At 33.7% G+C, this 26072-nt stretch overlaps 1 pseudogene; it reads left to right on the top strand.

Moving 5' to 3' along the window:
- The first annotated feature begins 8741 nt into the window (after positions 1 to 8741).
- Positions 8742 to 24265, top strand: LOC126959151 (tubulin beta chain-like; annotated as a pseudogene).
- Positions 24266 to 26072: the final 1807 nt, after the last annotated feature.

Here is a 26072-nt window from a genome sequence, read left to right as displayed (position 1 = left end):
CAACCTGATTTTTGGGTCTTATGAAGATGCTTTTTTTGTGTGGAGAGTTGTACAATTTGGTATTCCTTCTCAGGAAGGGGGTACAATCACTAGAGGCTTTTTTTTTTTTTTTAGACAGAATTTCGCTCTTGTTGCCCAGACTGGAGTGCAATGGTGCGGTCTCGTCTCACCACAACTTCCACCGCCTGGGTTCAAGTGCTTCTCCTGCCTCACACTCCCCTCTAGAGGTTTCTAATAGACTATCTTGCTCTTTCTCCCTCTCTGCAATGTAATTTTACATATTTTGGTTTTGATCCACTATCTATTATTTCTAAATTTCAAATCAAAATAGAGCCCATTCCCAAATTGTGATGTTTTCAAAGATTCTCTATTATCTAGAATAATGTCACTCACAGGTTACCAAATGATTACACCATACAAAACAGTATGATATGTGGTAAAAGTGAAATACAAGAGTACTGACACCGTTCATAATAAATAGATACCATGAAGAAATTGGAAACATCCTAATAGATAAGGTATCTATGTAAACTGTAACATTTTATTACTTTTTATTTTCAATCAACTTTCATGGTGCAATAAAGTCCTATATTAATAGAGTACACTTGAAACTAAAAGAAAAAATAGGGATATCATAGTGACTGTAAAGATTACAAGATAGCCTGAATTACTTCAGTTGTATCAGTCCTTCGAAAGCAGTGGATAAAATATTGCCGATATTTATCATCATTCATTAATTTCACTTATAAATAACATTTCAAAGTAAAGAATAACATTTTGGTTCTTTATCATGATAGAAATTGTTGCTACACATCCTATTGAAGATCTTTTAAAGCGAGTTTTATTAAGTATAATTTACATGTATAAAATTAAAGTATGATTTTGTAATTTATAAAAATTTTCTTTTTTATATATAATTTTATGAATTTTGACACAATTATACACTAGTGTAATGGCCACAAATAAGATCTAAAATTTATTACTTCAATAATTCCCTTGTGACCCTTTGCAGTCAATCTTCTCCATTTACATTTGGCCCTTGTGACAATTGTTTTAACTTCTACCATAATGTGTCACCTAAATTAGATTACTTTTAAGAGACATTGAACACAACTAATAGTAATAGCTAAGAAAATGTGTGTAACCTGGGACTATAATAGAAAATGTTATTTGCAATGTTAACAGTTTATATTTAACTAGTAGGCCATGGAAACTCCTGAACACTATACAGAATAGGGTGGCATAGTTATAGCTGCTATTCAGCATAATAAAAATATGTGACCAATTCATGAAATGAAAAATAAATTAACAGAAATGGTTCCTGGGAAACACAAACATTACTAGAGACTCACTAGATAAAAGAATTTAATCTAATTTTCTTAAATGTAATCAAATAACTAAAGGAAGCCATGTTTGAAGAACTACAGGGAAAGTGGAAAATAATGTTTCAACAGTGAATAAACAGACAAAGATAGACATTATAAAAATAAATTTATGGAAGTTACAAAATTGAATAGTACAATAATAGACCCAAAATATTAACAGTAGGGTTAAGCAGGCAAAAAAATCATCACAAACTTGAAAATAGGTAAAATGAAATTATCTAGCCTAGGGAGCCAAAAGGAAAAATAAATAAATAAATAAAAGACGTTGAGACCTATGAAATACCATCAACAGTAAAAACATAAAGAATGGCAATGTCAAAAGAGAGAGATAAAATAATTAAGGAATATTTAAGTTAAAAACCTAAGAAATTTGATAAAATATATGAGTCTACATTTTCAAGAAGTTCAACAAGCTCCAAACAAAATAAATTCAGATTCAATTTGAGACATATTATAATCAAATTGTCAAAAGACAAAGTCAGAACATTACAAACAGCAACAGGAAAATGACTTGTCATGTACAAAAATATTCAGTAAGACTAACACCTGATTTTTAATGAGTCAATACTGCCAATCAAGAATTCTATATCTGACAAAAACCATTCTTGGAAAATAAAAGAGAAACTATCACATTCTTAGATAAACAAAAGCTGATTGTTCATTGCTAATAGAACTGAAAAAAAAAAAACCTTCTAAAAGTAGTTCTTCAGGATAAAATGAAAGGATATTACATTGTGATTTGAAGCTATGTCAAGAAATAAAGAACACTGGTCAAAGTAACTACATCAAATAATGTTAAAACCAGTATCACTAACATTTTGGTTTGTAACTTCTCCATTTTATTTATACTGACTAGAAAATAGGTATGTCTCCATTTATTAAAATCAGAAATAAATGTTAGGACATTATTACTGACCTAACAGAAATAGAAAGGTTTATAATAGAATGCTATGAACGAATTTTAACCCTAAAATTAGATAACACAATGAAATAGACAAATTCCTAAAAGCAGAAAATATACCGAATCTAACTGAAATAAAAAATAGGGAAAGTGAACAGACCTATAACAAATGTACAGATTGAATCAGTAATTAAAAGCCTCCCAAAAAAAGAAAAAAACAAGACTCAATGTCTACTTTGATGAATTCTAACAAACATATAAAGAATAATTAATGTCAATTTTTTTCCTATGTCTTCCAATAAATATATAAAAGAAAACACTTCCTAATTTATTCTACAAGACCATTATTACCCTTTTGTCAGTCAAAGTAGTCACTAAAAAATTAAACTAGAAAACAATACTACTTATTAATATGGAGGGAAAATCTTAAACAAAATACTACACACCCATTCTGGCACCCATTCTACACACCCAAAGGGCAGACCTTTTCATGACAAAAACACCAACAAAGTAGAAATAGCAGGGATTTTCTCAACATGCCAAAGGGCATTTATTAAAACCTTACAACTAACATTATACTCATAGTGATAGATTGAAAATGTTCTGCCTAAGAACAAGACAAGGGTGTCTATATCATTTCGATTCAACACTGTAATGTAAGTACTACCCAAAGTAATTAGGCCAGAAAAACAGTAAAGCCATCCTAGTTTGAATGAAAAAAGTAAAACTATTTATATTAGTGTATGACGTTGTCTTCTCAAAAAATCCTAAATAATAATATATATATTTATAAAAAGTTATAACTAATTACATATTGAGAAGAATTGTAGTATATAAGATGAATATGTGAAAACTAATTTCATTTCTATACACTAACAATGAATCATCACAAGAAGAGATTATTCCATTTATAATAGTATCAAAAAGTTAAAATATTCATGAATAAATTTAACCAAGAAGGAGAAAGGCTTGTATACTGAACACTACAAAGCACTGCTGGACGAAGTCCTAAATAAATTAATGAAAAAGCATTCCCTGTTCATAAATTAAAAGTCTTATTTTTTATTTTTTATTTTTTGAGGAGTTTCGCTCTGTCGCCCAGGCTGGAGTGCAATGGCGAGATCTCAGCTCACTGTAACCTCCGCCTCGCGGGTTCAAGCGATTATCCTGCCTCAGCCTCCGGAGTAGCTGAGATTACGCACATGCGCCACCACGCCTGATTAATTTTGTACTTTATTAGTAGAGACGAGGTTTCACCATGTTGGTCAGGCTGGTCTCGAACTCCTTACCTCAGATGATCCACCCGCCTCGGCCTCCTAAAGTTCTGGGATTACAAGCGTGAGTCACCACGCCCGGCCGAAAGTCTTAACATTGTCAAGATGGCAATGGTCTCCAAAGTAATCTACAGGTTCAATGCCACCTATAAAGTTCCAATGGTTTCTTTTGCAGAGGTGGAAAAGCTAATACCAAGAATATATGGAATTTAATGGAGCCTAGACTCACCAAAGTAATATTGGAAAGGAAAAGAATAAAGTTGAACGTCTATGTTTTGAGTGTGTCCCCCCAAGTATGGAGGTGTCGCTAATGTGACTAAGAGGTGAGGTCATTAAGAGATAATTAGGCCATAGGAGTTCCTCCCTTGTGACTGGTACTAGGTGCCATTATAAAAGGGCTTACCTGAGGAGGTTTTTGTTGTGTTTTGTTTTTTACCTTCTGCTTTCTGCCATTTGAGGATATAACATTTCTCTCCTCCAGAGAATGCAGTATTCAAGGTGCCATCTTGGAAGCAGGGACAGAATCCTCACCAGAAAATGAAACTGCTGGTGTCTTGGTTTTGAACTTCCCAGAACTGAAATACATAAATGTTTGTTCTTTATAAATTTCCCAGTCTGTCATATTTTATTATAGCAGCACAACATGAACTAAGTCAAGGACTCTCACTTCTCAATATAAAAATTTCCTGCAAAGAAACAATATCAAGAAAGTGTGGTGCTGACCAAAGATATCATATACACCACTGAAATCTAACTGAGAATCTAGAAATAAAGCCACACATACTTAGTCTTTTGAAATAACCCACACAAAATTTCACTACTAAATTACTGCTTTTTGATTTTTCAAATTGTGCATTTAGGATGCTAAGTAATTTTGAAAAAATAACCGAGCCCTGCATATCAATATCAATCCCCTACCTGTATTTTTTTTTTTTTAATCTCAGCTTAGTTTGTAAGGCTACCAGGCAAATGTTATGTGGCTCCACCTTAGCATACTTCATCATTTTTTGTAATGATTGAAAATCCAAGCATCCCATTAAGATTACTCTGCCTATCATTTGACAGTAAATTGAAAGCCATAATGCTGAACTTCGGCATCTCTCCATATAAACACGTCATTATATACACTCATACTACTTCCAAATTCTTATAACACTATGTGTTCTCCTAGTGCTTTCACACACTTCCTCTTCAAAAATAACCCAAAGTACCTGTTTCCATTTCTATTATTTCCATTTATTTCTTTGTCGACTACAGAAAATGTTCTCCATAACTCCAAAGAAATTTTTTCCAAAATGACAAATAGTCTTCTAAATACTAAACTAGTTTCTCACTATTTTTTTTTTACCTTGTTGCATGAATTTATACTGTCATTTACATCCTTCTCGTTATAATTTTACCTTTTTTTTTTTTTTTTTTTTTTTTTTTTTGAGACGGAGTCCTGCTCTGTCCCCCAGGCTGGAGTGCAGTGGCATGATCTCGGCTCACTGCAACCTGTGCCTTCTGGGTTCAAGCAATTCTCCTGCTTCAGCCTCCTGAGTAGCTGCTGGGATTACAGGTGAGTGCCACCATGCACACCAGCTAATTTTTGTACTTTTAATAGAGACAGGGTTTCACCATGTTGGTCAGGCTGATCTTGAACTCCTGATTTCATGATCTGCCCACCTTGACCTCCTAAAGTGCTGTGTAAGCCACCGCACTAGGCCATAATTTTACTTTTTAAAGCTTTTTTTTTTTTTTTGGTGTCTTCAAGAATGTGTGCTTTTTCCCATTTTATGTGCTCAATATTGTTTTATTTTGGAATTTTTTTCTCCATTTATTTCTTAAATTTGATGCTTTCTGAGGTTCTTTGTTCTTCATTTCCTTTCCATTTTGTCACAGAATAATTAATGAATGCCTTTGCTTTCAACCATCTATGGGTGATTGTTAATTCTTTGTTTTCAGTCCACTCCTATTCTGAATTTCAGACCTTCAGTTTGCCTATAAGACGTTCCACTTAATATTACACATCTTAATTGAAACTAAAATGAAAAAACATAAGACCTACATGGCACCAGGAGGAGATAGAAACAACACATTCATTCTTTTGCCTAAAACCTGATAGTTAAGTGTGACTCCTCAATTCTCCTTAACTATCACATGTAACTGATGATGATCTCTCTTATTTTTATACCTCACAGTCTCTTAAAGTTGACTAATCTTTTTAACTCCAATTTCAAATTAAGTTGCTGTAGATCCTCTCTCACTAGTATTATTAACATAAGGCATTCTGATTGGTCTTCTAGCCTTCTGAGTAGTTTTCCTTAACCCTTCCTCACCCCAGTCCATCTTTTATACTACTTCCAGAGTGGAAGATAATACAAATATAATGATAATTAAAATTTGTAAAAAATTATTTAATGCCTCTGCTTCACTCAGGAGCCACCTAATCTACTTCAGTATTGACAAATTGTATTCCAGGTAACAGACAAAGTGGATCTTCTGTTACTAGAAAGTAAAATTAGAACCAAGAGACCATGACATGGTGAAAAAGAACTCATGCTACCTGTGTCCTTAGAAAGAGTTGCAAAACCTGTTCTTCTGCAACCAAGTCAAAGTACAGTTTCTGCAAGTAATACAGCTGGTAATATCCCAGCCAACCACCAATAAGCAACCTGGTGCCAACTGATGGACTACATAAAAATCAGCCAATTAATAGATATTCATGATTTTGGGCTTAAAGGTTATCCAATGAAGACTCTGTTATCACTTCCTTGGCTCCTCCCCTGCCCTGCAGTTTTTGCATTTATGATCTTTAACTCTCTACTCCCCATATCAAAGTGCACTTTCATTTTACACCAAAGAGTGCCTCTTTCCAGTATGCAGAATACTTGTAGAAAATAAAGTTCTCCTCTTGCCTTCACAGATCTCATGGGTATTTTATTAACAGTGTCCACCACAAATACCTCTATGTTAGAGATTTTTTTCTAAATTTATATAATGCTTGATTTGGCCTTTCTAGACTAAGTTATATGTGTATCTATTCAGAGCTAACTGTGAGGACCATGAGCCGTGACACAGCCACAGTGATACAGGAGTTAGAAAGAAATTATTTAGGCAGATACTGAGGGTAATAGAATCCTCGGCAGAATTTCCCTTCTAACAAAAAGCAGCTCAAGAAATTATTTTGTCTAACAAAGAGCAGCCTGAAAAATGGAGCTGCAAACATAAATACGCAAAGTGGTAGCTTGCACAGGGGAATGCCAGCAGCAGTGCCAATAGAAAAGGGCTACTTGGGGGCCAGACATGTCTAACATGGAGGCTCCATCTTCCCTTTTTTTGTTAACAGGTGTGCAGTAAAGGAATGGGCAATATGGCACCGGCCAGGCAGAGAACCCATCTGCATAATAAAAGATTAAGGTGGGGTCAGCCAGTTTTTCAGGCCTATGCAAATGGCACACCTGGTCCAACCAATCTTTTGTGCCCTATGTAAATCAGACACCGGCTCCTCAAGCTCATCTATAAAACCCCCTGCATGTCATTGCAGAAACAGCAACCCATTCTCCAGGACCCCTCTCTGTAGCAAGAGAGCTCTTCTCTTTCTTGTGCCTATTAAACTTCTGCTCTTAACCTCACTCTTGTGTGTCCACGTCCTAGATGTCTGTGGCCATGAGACAATGAATCTCAGATATCACCCCAGACAAATGAGGCCATTTCATCAGGAGGTCCTGAGAACATGTGTACCAGATGGTTGGGTTACATTTTAGGGAGACATAAAATGTCAATAATAGATGTAAGATATACTTTGGTCTGGAAAGGCAGGGCAACTTAAAGCAGGAACTTAACAGTCATAGATGGATTCAAAAACTTTCTGACTGCCAATTGGTTGAAAAAGTTATTATCTAAAACCTGAGATGAATAGAAAAGAGTGTGTGGGTTAAGATAAGGGGTTGTGGAGACTAAGGTTTTTATTTTATAGATAATGTCTCATAGGTGGCTGCACTTAGAGCCAATAGATGGCAACGTTTTCTATTCAGATCTTTAAAAGGTACAAGATTGTCAGCTAATTTCTTCAGGACCTGAAAAATATCTGGAAAGGGAAGGGGATTCTCTATATTATGCAAATTTCCCCCACAAGAGACAGTTTTGCAGGGTCATTTAAAAATATGTCAGATAAATATGTTTTGGGGTAAAATAGCTTAATTTCTTTCAGAGTCTGCTATTTGATACTATACTAGAGTCAGTTTGGACTTTGGTTCCTATTGCTACAAGGAGTCTGTTTTGTCAGTCCTAAGATTTCTCTTGTAATGTTAATGCTGGTCACTTGTACCTGAATTCCACAGGGAGGAGACTATACTGAGATATGTCCAAACACCCCTTCTCATCATGGTCTAAACTAGTTTTTCTGGTTTCTTCGGAATCCCCTTGGATGAGAAGGGGGATCCTTTTAGTTCGTTGGGGGGCTTAGAATTTTATTTTTGTTTTACACTTCCATTGCACTCATCTAATACTTATTTTGTAACTGGTAAACTGGTTTGTGATCTCTAGGAGTGCAGAAATTAAGTCTGATATTTCCATGCCTAATATTATACCTGAATTTTACTGAATAGTTGTTGAAAAAAAAATTAATGAATCGAGACACTGCTATAAAGAACTGCCTGAGACTGAGTAATTTATAAAGAAAAGAGGTTTAATTGACTCACAGTTCCACATGGTTGGGGAAGCCTCAGGAAACTTAACAATCATGACACAACCAGAAGCAGGCACATCTTACATGGTGGCAGCAAGAGAGAGCATGTGAAGAAGGAACTATCAAACACTTATAAAACCATTAGATCTCCTGAGAACTCACTCACTATCATGAGAACAACATGGGAGAAACTATTCCTGTAATTCAATCACCTCCCACCAGGTCCCTCCCTCAACATGTGGGGATTATGGGGATTAAAATTTAAGGTGAGATTTGGGTGAGGACACAGAACCAAACTGTATCATTCTGCTCCTGGCCCCTCTAAAATCTCACATCTTTTTAAAATTTTAAAACCAATCATGCCTTCTCAACAGTCCCACAAAGTCTTAACTCATTCCAGTATTAACCCAAAGTCCAAGTCAAAAGTCTCATCTGAGGTAAGGCAAGTCTCTTCTGTGTAGGAGCCTGTAAAATCAAAAGCAAGTTAGGTACTTATAAGGTACATTGGGGGTATGGGCATTAGGTAAGAACTTCCATTCTGACATTTTCTGGCTGTGCCCCCACAAAAATCTTATCTTGAATTGTAGCTCACAAAATTGCCACATGTTGTGAGAGATACCCAGTGGGAGATAATTGAATCATGAAAGCGGATTTTCCCACACTGTTCTCATGGTAGTGAATAGGCCTAACGAGATTTCATGGCTTTGTAAGAGGAAAACCCTTTCACTTGGTTCACATTCTCTCTTGCCTGACCACCTAAGATGTACCTTTTACCTTCTGTCTTGATTGTGAGGCCTTCCCAGCCATGTGGAACTGGGAGTCCATTAAACCTCTTTTTCTTTATAAATTACACAGTCTCAGGTATGTCTTTATCGGCGGTGTGAAAATGGAGTAATACACATGCCAAAAGGGAGAAATTGGCCAAAACAAAGGGGTTACAGACCTTATGCAAGTCCAAAACCCAATATGGCAGCCATTAAATCTTAAAGCTTCAAAATGATCTCCTTTTACTCACTGTCTTACATTTGAGGGCACGCTGATGCAAGAGGTGGGCTCCCAGAGCCTTGGGCAGTTTTAGCTCTGTGGCCTTGCAGTGTATAGCCACTGCAGCTGCCTTCTTCACAGGCTGGCTTTGAGTTCCTGCAACTTTTCCAAGTGTATGGTGTAAGCTGTTTGTGGATCTACAATTCTGGGGTCTGGAGGACAGAGACCCTCTTCTTCCATCTCCACTAAGAAGTGCTCCATAGGGGACTCCATGTGGGGACTCTGACCCCACATTTCCCTTCTGTACTGCCCTAGCAGAGGTTCTCCTTAAGGGCTCCACCTCTGCAGCAGACTTCTGCCTGGCCATCCAGGTATTTGTATACCTCTCCTGAAATCAAGGCAAAGGTTCCCAAACCTCAATTCTTGACTCCTCTGCACCTGAAGACCAAATACCACATGGAAGCCACCAGGGTTTGGGGCTTGCACCATCTGAAGCAACAGCCCAAGCTGTATCTTGGGCCCTTATAGCTATGGCTGAATCTGGATTGGCTGGGATGCAAGGCTGCACACAGCAGCAAGGTCCTAGGCCTGGCCTATGAAACAATTTTTTTTCTTCCAGGCCTCCAGGTTTGTGATGGGCAGTACTACTCTGAAGACCTCTAACATACTCTGGAGACATTTTCCCCATTTTCTTGGTGAATATAACATTTGACTCCTCATTACTTAAGCAAATTTCTATAGCCAGCTTGAATTTCTCCCCAGAAAATGGGTTTTTCTTTTCTACCACGTGTTCAGGTTGCAAATTTACCAAACTTTTACACTCTGACACCTCTTGAACATTTTGCTGCTTAGAAATTTCTTCCACCAGATACCCTAAATTATCTTCTCAAGTTCAAACTTCCACAGATCTCTAGGGCAGAGACAATATGCTGCCAGTCTCTTTGCTAAAACACAGCAAGAGTAATATTTACTCCAGTTTCCAATAGTTTCTCATCTTCCTCTGAAACCACCTCAGCCTGGACTTTATTGTCCACATCACTATCAGCATTTTGGTCAAAACCATTCAACAAGTCTCTAGATAGTTCCAAAGTTTCTACATTTTCCTCTCTTCTTCTGAGCCCTCCAAACATTTCTCATCTCTGCCCATTACCCTGTTCCAAAGTCGCTCCCACATTTTCAGGCTATCTATCTAGCAGTACACCACTCTACTGGTACCAATTTACTATATTTGTTCATTCTCACATTGCTATAAGGAACTGCTCAAGATTGGGTAATTTATAAAGAAAAGAGGCTTAATTTACTCAGTTCTGCATGCATGATGAGGCCTCAGGAAACTTACAATCATGACAAAAATGGAAGTAGGCACATCTTACATGGCAGCAGGTGAAAGAGAGAGAGCATTTGAAGAAGGAATTATCAAACACTTAAAAAACCATGAGATCTCGTAAGAACTAACTATCCTGAGAACAACATGGGGTAAGCTGCCCCCATGATCCTGTCACCTCCCACCAGGTCTCTTACTTGATCATTGGGGATTATGGGGACTACAAATCGAGACGAAATTTGGGTGGGGACACAGAGCCAAACCACATAAATTGCAGTGGTCTAGAACCAAACCCACAATATCTCCAAGATATGCCTTTTGTTTGATGCTGTTATAAATAATGATGTTTAGTAAATATTAAACAATTATATACACTTTATAAAGAAAAATATTAACTTATATTGTGATAATACATTAAGCATTTTATTCTGATATTTGAAAAAAATGATAGGCCATACTTTGTTCATTTGTCTATTTTTAATTTTAAAATTTATTTAAGATTTTTTTTCTAAACAATAGGACCAGTGCATAGAGAAACAATGTTACTAAGGTTATTAATTCAATTATCAAATTGCCCAATGAATCAATGCAAGAGAAAAAATTTCTATTACAAGGCTACTTATGTAAACATTAACTATTATTCTAATTATCTTTCATTTCTTTTATAAATGTTTCTATAACTAGCACATTGGACCCATGATGTGAAATCTTGGTGACTATAGTTGTTGTTATATGTGTGAACAACCTTGGTGATAAATTAAAACAAGATAAATGATGTGGTTCATTACTTTTCACAGTGTTTCTACAAAGGGGAGTACAATAGGGATTTTCTTAACTAGGAAAAATAGAAGAAAATATCAGACACTTGGGTGACGAATTTTGTTCATAAAGCAGGAAAAATGAATCATGATAAGGAATAATAAGGGATATTGCCAGTGAGTAGACATGTGACAATGTCTGTTTTTGTTTTTCTTGGAATGGATTTAAATGAGTATTGATTTAAGGCAAAGAAATGGATGAGATAATGTCATGGTCTTTCACAACATTTAGATATCTTGACTTCAAAACCCTATGATGAGATATGCAGAATGAAAAGCAGGTTTGTTGAGAATAATTGCCTACTCTTTGTTTAGTAAGTGATAGATAAAACAGATGGATTCTATAAGAAAAAATTCACCTTTCAGTTATAAATTTCCCGCTTATGATCAGAGAGAATGAGCTGGACAGTGTTGAGCTGATCAGAGTATTTTGAATTCTGATTTTTGGAAGAGACCCACTCAAATCCTACATTGCTTTCAGATAGAAAAAAAAATGTATTGTAAAATTGCCTACTATAAAAAGCCTAGTTTTCAGGAATATGTTGAGTCTATGGGATTTATTTATCATTACCATCACATTCAGCTGGTTCTTTTCTGATTTTAATTTGCGGTGTTTCACAGATCCTGGTTAAGTTAACCTTACAGATTTTTAAATTCACAAACTTTCTTATATTCCAAAGCATACTTGTTAAAATTTATTCTCACACTTTTATATGACATGTTGATATACAAATATTGTATTTATTTAACCAGCTAAGTCTAACACTCTGGAGGAAAATATAGCCTCTAATATTTTTATCATTAAAAAAAATCACTGATTTTACAGGAAAATATGTTTAGCATAATTTTTGTAAATATGTATTGCAGAGGATAATTTACAAAAATCTTAAATAATAGTAAATAATCCTAATATCTTTTTAAGCAATATATATATTCATAAATGAAGGAAAGGTCATATGTGGAATAAATGATATTTTCCTTGATTTTATTCTTTAAAATGGCATAAGGAAGAGAATATATTTTTGTTCTTAATTTTGATTTCCTGATTATAATTATTTATGTGTGAAATGATATCAGACTTGACTACTCATACATAATAATATTAAAATTTATGATGTGCTTCTTGGAAACATAAAGCTTGTTAGAATTATATTTCTGATTGGCATTGAAAATGAATTAAAATGCTTTTGCAATATGTTAAAACATTTTATTAATATCCATTTTACATCACTATCATTTAAATAGTAATATATTCTATTATTAATTTTAGTAGCAGTAAGTCATTAACTCGAGTATATTGCTTTAGGAATTGAAAAGTAATTTTAAAAGATTAAAAGTAAAATATTTTTTATTTTAAATTTATTCTCATTAGGTTAAGGAACAATATACTTATCTTTACATGAACCTTAAAAATTTAATTGAAAAAATTGATTTATTCTGTCGAAGATGTCATCAACAGAAACTTCTGACTGTCTAATATACATGACAATGATGTAAACTAATCACCTACTGACGCTAAGCATATGCTTCTCCCTACACTTAGGACAAAGATGTGGACAATACAAAATTTCACAAATGAATAAAATTGATTTGTTGGTAAGAGACTCTTAAGAAAACACAAACCATGAATACAATAGTGTATGCTTGCCTGTGGAAAACTACAGAAGATATTTGGCAAGAGAAACCTTAATGGTGATTAAGAGCCAGACACATGACTATCAGATGTAAGAACCGAACAGGTACAGAGAGTATGAATGCAAATTATTGAGATAGAAACAAACTTTATATGTTACAGGGGCAGTTTGGCCAGGATAAGAGTAGTAGAAGTCAAATGTAACAGTGTTCACAAACCACAAAGTTTAATTGAATGATTAATAGGTATGTTTGTTTTAGTTTACCTATCCAGACTAATTTTTTTTTTTTTTTTTAATTTATGGAAGAGGAGGGGGCTAGGAGGTTTGGCCTTGCAGTTAGCTCCCTGCCCTTTCAGTCTATTCTTTAAAAATGTGCCACTTAATGCAATTAATATTACAGCAGTAAGGAAATTTCTTTGATAAGGTCAAGCCATTGTATAAGCATCTCTCCTTCATAGGGATTCCAACTTGATAAAGCAGCTGTTCGTGCTCTTCATGAATTTCCACTTCAATACGCAACTCAAAACCCATTTCTTTTGTAAAGTCTGACATAAACTCCCACAGGAAGTTTAAGTTTTTTTTTTTTTCACATTTATACCGTTTTAATATATTTTTATTATAACATATACAATTTTATAGTTATAATTTGAGTAGATGTCAGTCTCCCTGTTAAATTACGTCTCTCTAATGGATAACAATATATTATTTTGATCCACACGACTGGCAAGCATAGTAGATGTTCAATATATTTTGGCTTACCTGAATAACGTAATTGCAACACTGTTTTTGAATCAAGCACAATGTAGAGTGATTATAGGTTATGAGAATAAAAAATAAAATGGTGTTAGGGCGCGGTGGCTCACGCCTGTAATCACAGCACTTTGGGAGGCCGAGGCGGGCGGCATGAGGTCAGGAGATCAAGACCATCCTGGCTAACATGGTGAAAACCCGTCTCTACTAAAAATACAAAAATTAGCCGGGCGCGGTGACGGGCACCTGTAGTCCCAGCTACAAGGGAGGCTGAGACAGGAGAATGGCGTGAACCTGGGAGGCGGAGCTTGCAGTGAGCCGAGATCGTGCCGCTGCACTCCAGCCTGGGTGACAGAGCAAGACTCCGTCTCAAAAAAATAATAAAACAAAAAAAAAAAATAAAATAAAATGGTGTTCCACACTGCAAATTTTGAGTATCATGTCAAGTACTTTGAAACTTAGGAAAGAAGGGTGTTATTTCAAAAGGGAACATGCAGGACCAGCGTGCCATGAAAGCACTACCTTTACTTATCTATTTCCTAGATGACATCAAGCATACTCTTTCACTTACAGAAATAATAAATGACATTACCTTCTTGGTAGAAATGAACATTTATAGTTTGCAATAGTGGAATGAAATTACACAGAAATGTCTTTGTTGAAAATAAATTATGGATGACTTAAAAGCTTTAGTACTTATAGAGGTATTAAACCTCAGTGTAGTATTCAAATAGGTTATAATATCTTCTCTCTGGTATCTCATTTTATATGTACTAATTGAACAGCATGCATATTTTCTTGTTAATATACATTTTCATGTATTGATGTTTGTTTTTGAAATTAATTGTAAACTAAGGACTTTTTTTTATATAAGTTAAGGTACAAAAAAATAAATATAGGGAGCAACTTTTGAAATGTTGGCATTTCTATTCACCTTCCCCACTATCTTTTAAATTTTAATAAGCTAAGATTCTGCATTAATTATGTAATTATCTTAAATCCACAAATTGGACAGGGATTCTTGTGCTACATTACAATTATCTGCACCTATTTCACTGTGGCAAACTTGCTCAATGGGGACAAAACAAGTTCCTCTAAAAAGAACGATTTTCACCAGTATACAAACATTAAGACAAAGCAATACTTGAGAGAGCGCCATTGAGTGTACCTGTGAGAAATGCAAACTGTTAAAGATTTTTTTATTTTAGAAAACTTTTCCATGAACTTTCCTTTCATTATCTTAGAAGTGACAAGGCATTTTAAGTTATTTTTTTTACAACAATATAAACCTACATTCAATTTTGTAGTCAGGTTATTATATCAAAAAGAACTCATCTTATTTTTAAAGACAAACCAAATTCAAAAGTCTGCATTCTTTTAAGAATAAGCATTTTTCTTAAATGTATTCAACGTTTTTTGAGTTTGTTTGTTTGTTTCTTCCTTGAAAACATTATAAAGATTGCAAGGACTTCTGAGATGGAATAGCACCAAAGAAGCCTTCTGAAGTAAAAAAAAAAAAAAAAAAAAATTGTAAAACCAGAGATACTTGAAGTAGCTAGCTAGACTCACTGCTGCGTTATATAAATGAAATGTGGTGCTTTATAAAACAAAAACAACAGATAGGTATAGTTACTGGTTACCTCATGATAGTCAGATTTAAACAAAAATAAGATCAGAGAGACCAAAAGAAACAGCTGCCAAACTAGGAATTACACCAAATTTTGTTCATCCGCATAGCATTATTATTTTATATTGTATGCCACATCCCATATCTTGATCACAGGATCTGAAATGATTTTTAAAGACAAGTGAAATATTTATATTATTTTAATCTATCAGCTTTTAATATCGTGAGAATTCCTTACAAGGATGAAGATTTATTACCCTCATTCACAGTTGTTTATATTATATGGAGTATTATCTGACAATATTTTCCTGAAAGTGAATGAATAATTGTAGTTTAAATTTTTCAATGTTTCACTTATTTTTGTGATAAAATGCTGGAGATTATGATAAAACATCCTCTATGCTATAAACACAAGTCAAATTATTTTATCCTTCTACTAAGGGCCCAGGCATAGCTTTCATTTTGTTGCAATTTGTTCACTCTGTATCTTTTTACACATTGAATTTGTACATGAAATTGTTTGTTCTAATAATTATTGCATCACATTATTAAAAATAATTTAGAACTTCATTTTATCTTTCAAAATAAACTAAAAATGAAATTCTGTGCTTTATTATCCTTTTGACCATGTACATCTCCTAAATTTGTGGACTGCTGGAAATTTATGTAAATTAATTTTTGGAGTGGGAGTTGGAGCCTTGAAAACTTAACAGAGAAAGTGACATATGAGTGACTGTGAGAGTTATAACTGGTAAATCAAAGAAGCAGGAGCATACTGGGTAAGAAAATAGCAAGGCTTGAAATTGTATTAGTGCACAGCAATTCCATAGAATATAAAGCAGTTCTTGTGTAGTTAAAATAAAGATTATAGTAGCTGGGCTTGTGGGGAGTGAGCTATTATAAGATTAGAAATGTAGACTGGGGCCATGAAGAGATGGTCATGAATACTTGGGAATTTGAGTTGTATATTATAATCAACGGGAAGCCATAAAAATGTTTTTTAGCATGAGACAAATACCTCAACATCAATGTCTAGAAATTTTATTTTCACAGTCATATATTGCAAGAATTGAATAGTGAGGAGTCTACTGGAAAGCGAGTAATAATTTCAATAATCTGATCAGTACCTCTGGAAGAGAAAAGGAGGGGAAACGTAAGGAATATTGGTAAGATAATTTTGACAGAACTTGACTTTCCATTAATGTGAGTGTTTAAAAATAATTAAACATGACTGCAATTCTAGGACAGTTGGCAAAGAAAATAGTCCCATAGCATTACATACCGTGCATGTTATGTTGATAATAGTTCAGCCATCACATATGGTCTCCATACTTATAAAAGATGGAGAAGAAAGGAACTGGACTATTCACAGGGAGTTTTATAGTTTTACCCTCCGAAAGACATGCAGCACTTCCAATACATTTCCTTGTCCAGAGAAAAATGAATTAGCTCTATCTAACTGTAATAGGGCTGAGAAGTTTCCCTTTTGCATAGGAAGAAAAGGAGAACCAGATACAGGTGTTCGTTAGTGAAGCTGGCTACAAATCACAGGTTTTCATGAATAAAGACAAAAGACATACTGAAACATATGAGGAGCCATGATATATTTAACTTAAAAAAAAAAGAATTATTTGAAAAGAATATCAAGCACGCTTGATGAGGGTTGCACTATTGGGATAAAAAGAAAGTCAAACTAGAGCATATGCATGTACATGTACGTATACATTCCCACATAACTATACATAAAATGTGTATATATTTTATACAGTCAATTGCAGAATATAGAGATAGACAATGGAAATATTTATGGAAATATATAACTTATTTAAAAAATTGTAATAAGTAATATTAACAATGTTTCAATCGTCGAATGCAAGGGACAATTACTAATAGTGTGGGTCTTCTTAAATTATTTTCTAGGAACTCTATTTTTCTTGGAAGGTATGGTTTTTACTTGCATATGCAGCCTTCTTTTCTTCTGGACATATATTTGTATTATGTGTTTTTTGTGATTCATCTGGTAGGAGGATAAACCATAGCATATATTCAGTGTCAATGGACTAGATTCATATTTAAAGAAAAGAAACCTTTAGATATCTATCTATCTAACTATATCTATGTCTATCTCCATGTCTAGCTATCATTTAGTTATTTATGACTTAGCCAGCGGTGTGTGAATCACATGGCTTATTTTGATATCTTAACTGAAAGATTATCTTTTTATATTAATATGTGGTTTAGAACACTTGTGATTTAGAACATTTTTAGATATTATTAAAGGTAAAGTGAAATACTATATATCAATTGTTTAAATAAAGCTTAATTTTATTAGTGTGTTTTTGAATAAGTAAAAGATTATATATAATTATTATAATTAACATGCTAATTAAAATTATTTATATTTTTGTTTCTGTTTAGTTATTATATACATTAAATTCCTAGAATACAAAATTAATAATCAATGTAATTAATGTAGTCGCTAGATTTGTCAGCCAGTTTACTTCCAGCAGTATGTGAAGTTGCCAGTCTCTGATCATATCTATTACTATTGTTTATTTTTATTTTACTGTATTAACATTTTAAGATCTTATTTTTATTTACTTTTTTATTAACAATAACATTTTTAAATTTCACTTATTTTTACTCTTTTTATTTCTCTGAGAATTAAACTTTTCACATATTTGGTAAACTTCACTTTTTTGTTAAAACTGTTTTATATCACACTCTTTTTGTCATACAATTCTTTTTTTTTCCAAAGTAATTATTGTTTTTTATATTCTTAATGATATTTTTGAATATTAAAATAAAAGTTTCTTGAGACCAGCCTGGCCAACATGGTGAAACCCCGTCTCTACTAAAAATACAAAAATTAGCCAGGCATGGTGGCACGTGCCTGTAATCCCAGGTACTTGGGAGGTTAAAGTAGGAGAATTGCTTGAACCCAGGAGACGAAGGTTGCAGGGAGTTAAGATCGCACCATTGCACTCCAGCTGTGGGTGACAGAGCAAGACTCTGTCTCAGAAAACAATAATAGTAATAATAATAATAAATTAAAAGTTTTACCATATGTGCATACAAGCACAAACACTCAAACACTTGTTTTGCTGTACACATTTTGAACCATTTTCCCAACTTATGTGCATTTCATATTCTGGTCTTTTATTGTCTCTTAGATAGTATCATTGTGTTCTGAAACTTATTCAGACATACACGTTAGAGATGGGGCTCTGGCTTTGTTGCCTAGACTGAAGTGCAGTGGTGCAATCATTTCTCACTGCTGGCTCGAAATCCTGGGCTCAAGTGATCTTCCTGCCCCGCCCTGCTTAGTAGCTGGCTATTTTTTTAATTTTTCATAGAGATGGGATCTCACCATATTTTCTAAGCTGGTCTTCAAACATATTCATTTTTTTTCTTGATTATTAGCTGTGGGATTTGAAAAAATTACTTATATATGCTTTAATATAACATACATAAACAGAAGTCTTAATTTCCCCACCATATGCAATGTGTTAAAATAATTGATATATTTTACATGCTTAGCACAGTGCCTAAAGGAAATTAAATGCTCCATGTATTTACTACCATCATCATCATTTATGTTTTCTCTATTGTTTTTGTGCTTAAATCTTTTCTTGGTTCAGATAAGTGCTAGGTAATGGCAAGAGAATTTCTACATTCACATGTCACTTTACAACTTTGACAAATTTTATGACTTTCTGGACTTACTGTCCTTTGAAAATAAAGCAACAAAATAGGATTTCTGTCATAATTTCAACTATAATAACAAAAATAGCAGGTTTTTACGTGAATTTTCTGTAATCAATCTGTCATATGTTTGTAAAACAAAGGACTGCTAATCAACATTATTTATTCTCTTACAGAAATGTAACCTTTTAACAACAACTAAAAATATTTTCATTCATTATTTAAAAGAAGAACTTGACATTCAAATGGTTTTGAATTGTAATGTTATTTTAAAAGCAGTACTATTTTCAAAAAACAGATTTATACAAACATATGAAAGATTGCCATTATATAAGTATTTCCCTATTTTAAAGAGTAAGTACAGAAAATAAAATGCAGAAGTAAAATGAAATACAAACATAGATGAAATTGATAATTTCAAGATTAAGAGAAAATAATTAATGAATTCTAAGTATGTATACCACTTATCAGCTCACTCAAAGAAAAACATAGGTCCATTCACAGAAGAAAATACAAGGAATAAACATCTTTAGTTGTTTGCATAGTATATGAAAATTCTTTTTGTTAATGAATATCTTATAATAAGTTTCATACTTTTCAGAAATTAAAACTTTATATCTTGATTTTCCTGCCTCTTAAAATTTGATCCTGCATTTTCTACTACTTTATGATTAATAGTGATGGAGATTGCTTTTTTCCTATGTTTCTATTTCTACCTGTACATAATTATAGAAATTATAGCTAACAATGTTTGCAAAACCCTTTTGCTTCTTGATTTGGTCATGTGACAAGACAGTGAACAGTGGGATGAAAAGCAAATGTCATATAACAGTTTGAATAAACTTTCTTAAAATCTAGTTGGCATTCATACTTTTCTTTCTATTACTTTGTTCCTTTCTCTACCATCTTGGTGATTTTGGTCACGTAATAAGGATAAGTGTGCAATAAGCTGAAAGTAAACTTGATCCCAAAGAACTTTGAGAAACATCATGATAGTAGCATCCTTGTATTACATACACAAACACATATACAAATGAGATCAATATTTTCTTTAAAACAATGCTATTTTACTTTACTGTCAGTTTAAAACCAATTTTAAATTTGCTAATACATAAATTTTATTCATAATTTGGTAACCCTATATGGCATTGACAGTCCAAGCCAAATATTTGATATGCTATTGCTGTGTATTTCAGTCATCTTTGTAGAAGTTTTGGAACCATGGGCTTAACTGTGACCAGTTACATCTAAGTTGAAGTAATATGTGCATGTCTCATCCCTGTCTATTTCCTAGTGGAACACTACCTTTAAGACACAAATGGTCCAGACTATCCAGTTATAAATCAAGGAAGGGCACAAGAATTGCATCAGACATTTTGAGAGTGAGAAATGAATTTCTATTGGTTTAGGCCATAGTGATAGGGCTGGGAGGAACCTGACTCTTGCTAAGTGGTTTAAATGCATTTGCTTCATTTTCTGATTTCTCTGAAGTATAGTATAGTAAGTCTTTTATATAAGAAATTATTGAAGCCCACAAGAAAGTCCTAAATGTTTTTTAACAAAGTGCTTTAACGCTGCAGACAAACTCAACATGTGTTGGAACTGCAGGCAACAAGAGGAAGCAGTCCTTTACAACGGGTGTTTTCTTGTGGCAAATGTCTATAGGATGTGATCCCATGAGGTAATACACTCAGAGAAAAAGAGAAAAGAAAGGAGGAAAGGGGAAAATAGAAAAAAAAAAAAGTAAAAAATGTGTTATTTCATTAGTGGTAAATTGCAACAATGACAATATTTTTAGACTTTGTAATTTGGAATAAAATCAGTTAAATTGTATCTATATCCTGATATGTTGTAAACATTGATTTTTTTTTCTAATTAATTGAATGAACACTTTTACACAGAATAAAATGTAAAGGACTATTTATCTCCATTACTTTTCAGCTATAGCTGTTTTACCTTTTTGGCTATTTGACTCCTTGAAAATACAGTTTATTTTTCTCAATGGAAAAGTCGTAAACGGACTTCTAAAGTGAACAATATAATGCAGAGATACTGAAATATAATGATTGAAATGTGAAGTCAGTTTTAAACTGACTTCTGAAGTGACCAGAATATTGCACCGATATTGCAATGTTCAAATAATAAGACCTTAGATTGATGTTTCCCAGTGGAAGAGCTAAGAACCATGAATATGCTCAAGTACAAGGAAAAAAAGCAAGAAATATCCAAATTAAGCAATCTAACATATTAATTTCAAGCTGAAGTTAATAAACTGAGTATGCTGAAATAGAAGCTGAGAAGAATGGAAGGAATTTGGGTAGTAAGAAGAAGTAAAAATCTACTTAATGTAAATTTTCCAGGAACAAGGAAGCATAAGAAATAATTCATTTCAACATAGTTTAGTTCTGTTTGGAAGGAATTTATTTATTCAACAATAAATTTTTAATCATTTGGTATAAAATTTGGTTTTGAGGATGATAGAGCTGATGACTACGAATGATACAGTAGCTGAATTTTGTATTTTTAGCCCCATGAAAATTGGCAAATGAAAATACTATATTTTTTAAAAGGGTAAAACAATAAGAGGGAAATATTATTCATCAATTATAATAAAACTACAAAATTAGTAAAAATTCTGACATTTTATAATAACTATTTCATTTGTGAAAATCACTATATCACAGTACACTAAAAAATCATTTATGAGCCTTTCATGTATAAGTCAAATAGCTGTATAAAACTTACAGAAAATTGCCAATTGTTTTGCATTAATTCTTTTTTTATAAAATCTTTTCTCAGATAAAAAAACATTTTTGGGGGGATTTGAAATTGTTTGAATTTCAATAATTTTCACAGGAAATTATATCTTTAACTATATTTTCTAAGAGCTGTAGAAATATTCCTTTCTTTTTCAGTTCAGTTTCTTTTAAGTTGAATATTGTTTTAATTTATTCATTCACTCATCCATGCATTCAATCATTCAAGAAATTTTGAGGATATTCTATGTATAAGGCCTGGTTCAGATCTTGAAGTTAAAATGTTGAGACTACATTGCAGATGTGGTCTCTGCTCATGTGGATCTTACAGTATGTAGAATAGCCTATCCACATTTCAGAGGCAATGCAAACACAATTGCAACATGGATAATATTCAAGGAGTCTAACTTTTAAATTCTTTATTACGAATATTCAGAAAAAGTAAAGCTATATTTTTATATTTTCTCAGGTAGTTTCCCTACGTACTGGCATTTATTCTAAGTTTAAAATGTATTGATCTAAATATGTCTAAAATGTTCATCTTTCTGTTAGACTACATACACCTTGACTGGTGCTGGAAAGACAAGTGATAGCAACAATTGCACTATGTTAAAAACTCCTGGACTGGAACAACTACTTCTTAGTAATATTTAAAGTATCTTTGTAACTTACAATGGTGGCTTATGCAGAGTTAGTGCTCAAAACTTATTTTAGTGTGTACCTAGATGAGTAAACCTGAGCAAATTTGTGACATGAGGAATTTAACTTTACATTTTGCTGACCTCCACTTACCGACAATTAATAGAACACAGTAAAGAAATAGAGACAAATTAAAAATAGAAATAAATGAAAGTAAGCTGCTTCTACATTTATAATTTTATCCAATGGATGGATATATAGACAGACATAGATGAATACACAGAGATAGATACAAATATAGATATAGATTAACACCCCTATTGTCACCTAGAGACAATTGTGCCCCACAGTGCACATTTGGCAATATCTGTGAAAATTTGGCTTGTCACATTTTGGGGTAAGAGTGCTACTGGCATCTGACAGATAGGGCCCAGTGTTATTACCAAACATATTACAATATACAGGAGATGCTCTACCCCCCAAAAAATTGTTTGGTTTTGAAATCAATAATGCCAGTTATGAAATATAGCAAGGTATTTGATGTAAACACAGATACAATACATTTATCTTAATTCTTCATAAAAAATAAATTATAATTAACAAGTTCCCTGAGCAATTACACTTCCATATATACGCACTATGTATACAAATCTGTGTTTATAGAATGCAGATACTTGGTAATCTTTATCTACTCTTTAATATGATAGCAAGACAATGTTTACCCACATACAATAGCAATATTAATGAAAGCCAAAGAAACAATAAATATCAGTCATTAAGTAATCTCAAAACAAGAATTTCGACGTAGAGCAAAGAACATTTCAAAGGTGGTTTAAAAATGCCTTTTTCCCTTTTTTCATTTATTTTACTTTTCTTTCTGTTGAAAACAAAACAGCTTTCTTAATTTTCTCTCTGAATTCTGATTATACAAGTAAATTCATCATAGTTTTTCAGAGCATTTAAATAGGATCATAAGCACACTCAGCATTCTGCTCTCACCCAAGGTGTCAGACACCATGCTAGAGCCCCACAATGCCACTCTCTAAGTCTCATGGCAAATGCAGATGAGACATTTTGCATTGATAATGAAGCTTTCTATGACACCTGCTTCAGAACCCTCAAGCTGCCCATACCCACCTACAGTGACCTAAACCACCTGGTATCTGCCACCATAAATGGGTTCACCACCTGCCTGCGCTTCCTAGGCCAGCTGAATGCTGACCTGAAGAAGTTGGCCATGAACATCGTCCCATTCCCCTACCTGCACTTTTTCATGCCCGGCTTTGCCCCACTGACCATCGGGGCAGTCAGCAGTACCCTGACCATGGCTGAGCTCACTCAGCTGATGTTTGACGTCAAGAATATGATAGCTGCTTATGACCCTCCTCCCTAACAGTGCCTGCCATTTTCAGAGGCCACATGTACACATGGGAGGTGGATGAGCAAATGCTCAATGTTCAAAACAAAAACAGTATCTACTTTGCTCATTGGCCCCCAACGATGTGAAAACAGCTGTCTGTGACATCCCACCCCAGGGGCTAAAAATGTCTGATACCTTCATCAGCAATAACATGACCATCCAGTGGCTGTTCAGGCACATCTCGCAGCAGTTCATAGCCATGTTCAGGTGCAAGGCCTTCCTGCATTGCTATATGAGTGACGGCATGGATAAGATGGAGTTCACCGAGGCCAAGAAGAGCATGAACAGCCTTGTGTCTGAGTACCACGAGTACTACCAGGATGCCACACTTGAGGAGGAGACAGAGTTTGAGGAGTGTGCTGAGGAGGAGGTAGCCTAGATCCTTCTGTTACTGGGTAAATAGTAGGAGTATGGGGATTCTCTATTTACTTACAGTGTGTTCTGGGATAGCCATGTCTCCCTATGCACTTGTTCTTCATGTCTTTACCTCACAACTCTTTGCATTTTAAAGTATTTTCATAGTATGTGGTTTTGCCTAATAAATCATTCTTATAGAAAAAAAAAAGAAGGTTATTTGAAAAATATAAAGTGTGTTATGCTTTTTGTTAAAGATAACTATAGGGTATTGCATATACAATTGCCCCATAAATAATTTTATAGACGAGCTCTAATTAAAGAAAATTGGGTCATTTCTCATCTATATCACAAATTTTACTTAGACCATAAGGAAGGTCAAATTTCATTTTAAAAATCCAGCCATTATGTCATTGAGTATTTAGCTAATTTAAGAAATTTGAGTGTACTCCCAGTGGGAATAAGGTTTTTGTTCAATTATTTATGTCCAATAAATAGGTAATAAATGTTTTCCATGTGGCAAGCATTGACCTACGTCCTATGGACACAAAAGTTGATAAACTAAACATGGTTTTAGTCTTCACATATTATGTAATCTAATTAGAAAGACAAAGTATGGGTAAAAATTTAAAAAATGAATAATTTGGGATTTTGAAATGTGATGACAAGTAAACAAGGTGTTATGAAAATCACAGCAAAACTGGAAGACCCAGACTTAGTGTCGTCACACAAGTTCATCTACCGAGTTGATATTTACCCTCAGTTCTTAAACATGAAAAGAAGGCAGAGAGGAAGGCTGAATAAAAATAAAATTGTAAAAATATTCTGATAAATGAAAGAGTTCAACCTGCTGTATCAACGGTCTCCAGAGTAGAGTGCTCAAGATGATTTGTTAAGGATTAAAAATAAATTGTTAAAAATCTTATTTATAGTTATCTTTTTATCTAGGGAATAAGAAAGGCAATAACTTTATAAATGAGTAATGTATTAATTGATAGTAGCAGGTGAATCCACGGCCATACTAACATTTGAAATGAAATAACAGTAAAGTGAGAGATCTACAAGATAGACAATTGCAGTGGAAATTTATCATGCTTCTTTTCTCTCACTAAGGCTGCTTCAATTGACTATAGGTTCCATTGTCTACAATACTGAAATTTGGCCTTATATAATAGATGAGTAGTTTTCAATGATTCTTGTTTAGAAACTGAGGCCTCAATGTAATGATGATACTGATAAAAAGAAGCAAAAAAATTAATACAGTTGTATTGCTCCTCTTTAAAGTGTTCTTCTCAACCATATTTTGGTATAAAAATAATGGCAATCTAAATTGAAATATCAAAAGTAGCAATGAGATACAACATTTGGCATTATTAAAAGATTATCTGAAATATAAATTTTTGAGTAATCTTCTACTAGTATTAAAAATAAATTATGCCCTTTGTGTGTATTGTACCTTGATATTTTCACTAAGGATGATATGAAGCCAAAGCATATTTCATTTAATCACTTTACATAATTATATAAATGTTAAGTATAATAAGAAAAAGAACATATTGGAAGTAACCTGGGAAACACCAACAACTGAAATTAATGGATGTTGCTGCAACTTTTTCACTCCTGATTTTGGTTACACTCACAACTGGCAAACTCCAGGTTCTTGTTCCAAGACCAAGAAGAATAAGGCAGGCAGACACCAGAGAGTGAGTCAGGCAGAGTCAAATTTATTAAGTGACAGAAATGCTCTCAGCAAAAAGTGGCTTGCCAGTTGCAGGGCTAAGTTCAGGGGTTTTTACAGAGTGGGACAGGGGAAGAGTGTGCTGACTGGTCTG

This window comes from Macaca thibetana, chromosome 7, assembly GCF_024542745.1.
Source record: "Macaca thibetana thibetana isolate TM-01 chromosome 7, ASM2454274v1, whole genome shotgun sequence".
Classification (NCBI taxonomy): domain Eukaryota; kingdom Metazoa; phylum Chordata; class Mammalia; order Primates; family Cercopithecidae; genus Macaca; species Macaca thibetana.
The sequence above is the reverse complement of the archived record's forward strand: the minus strand, read 5'-3'. Positions and strand labels throughout refer to the sequence as shown.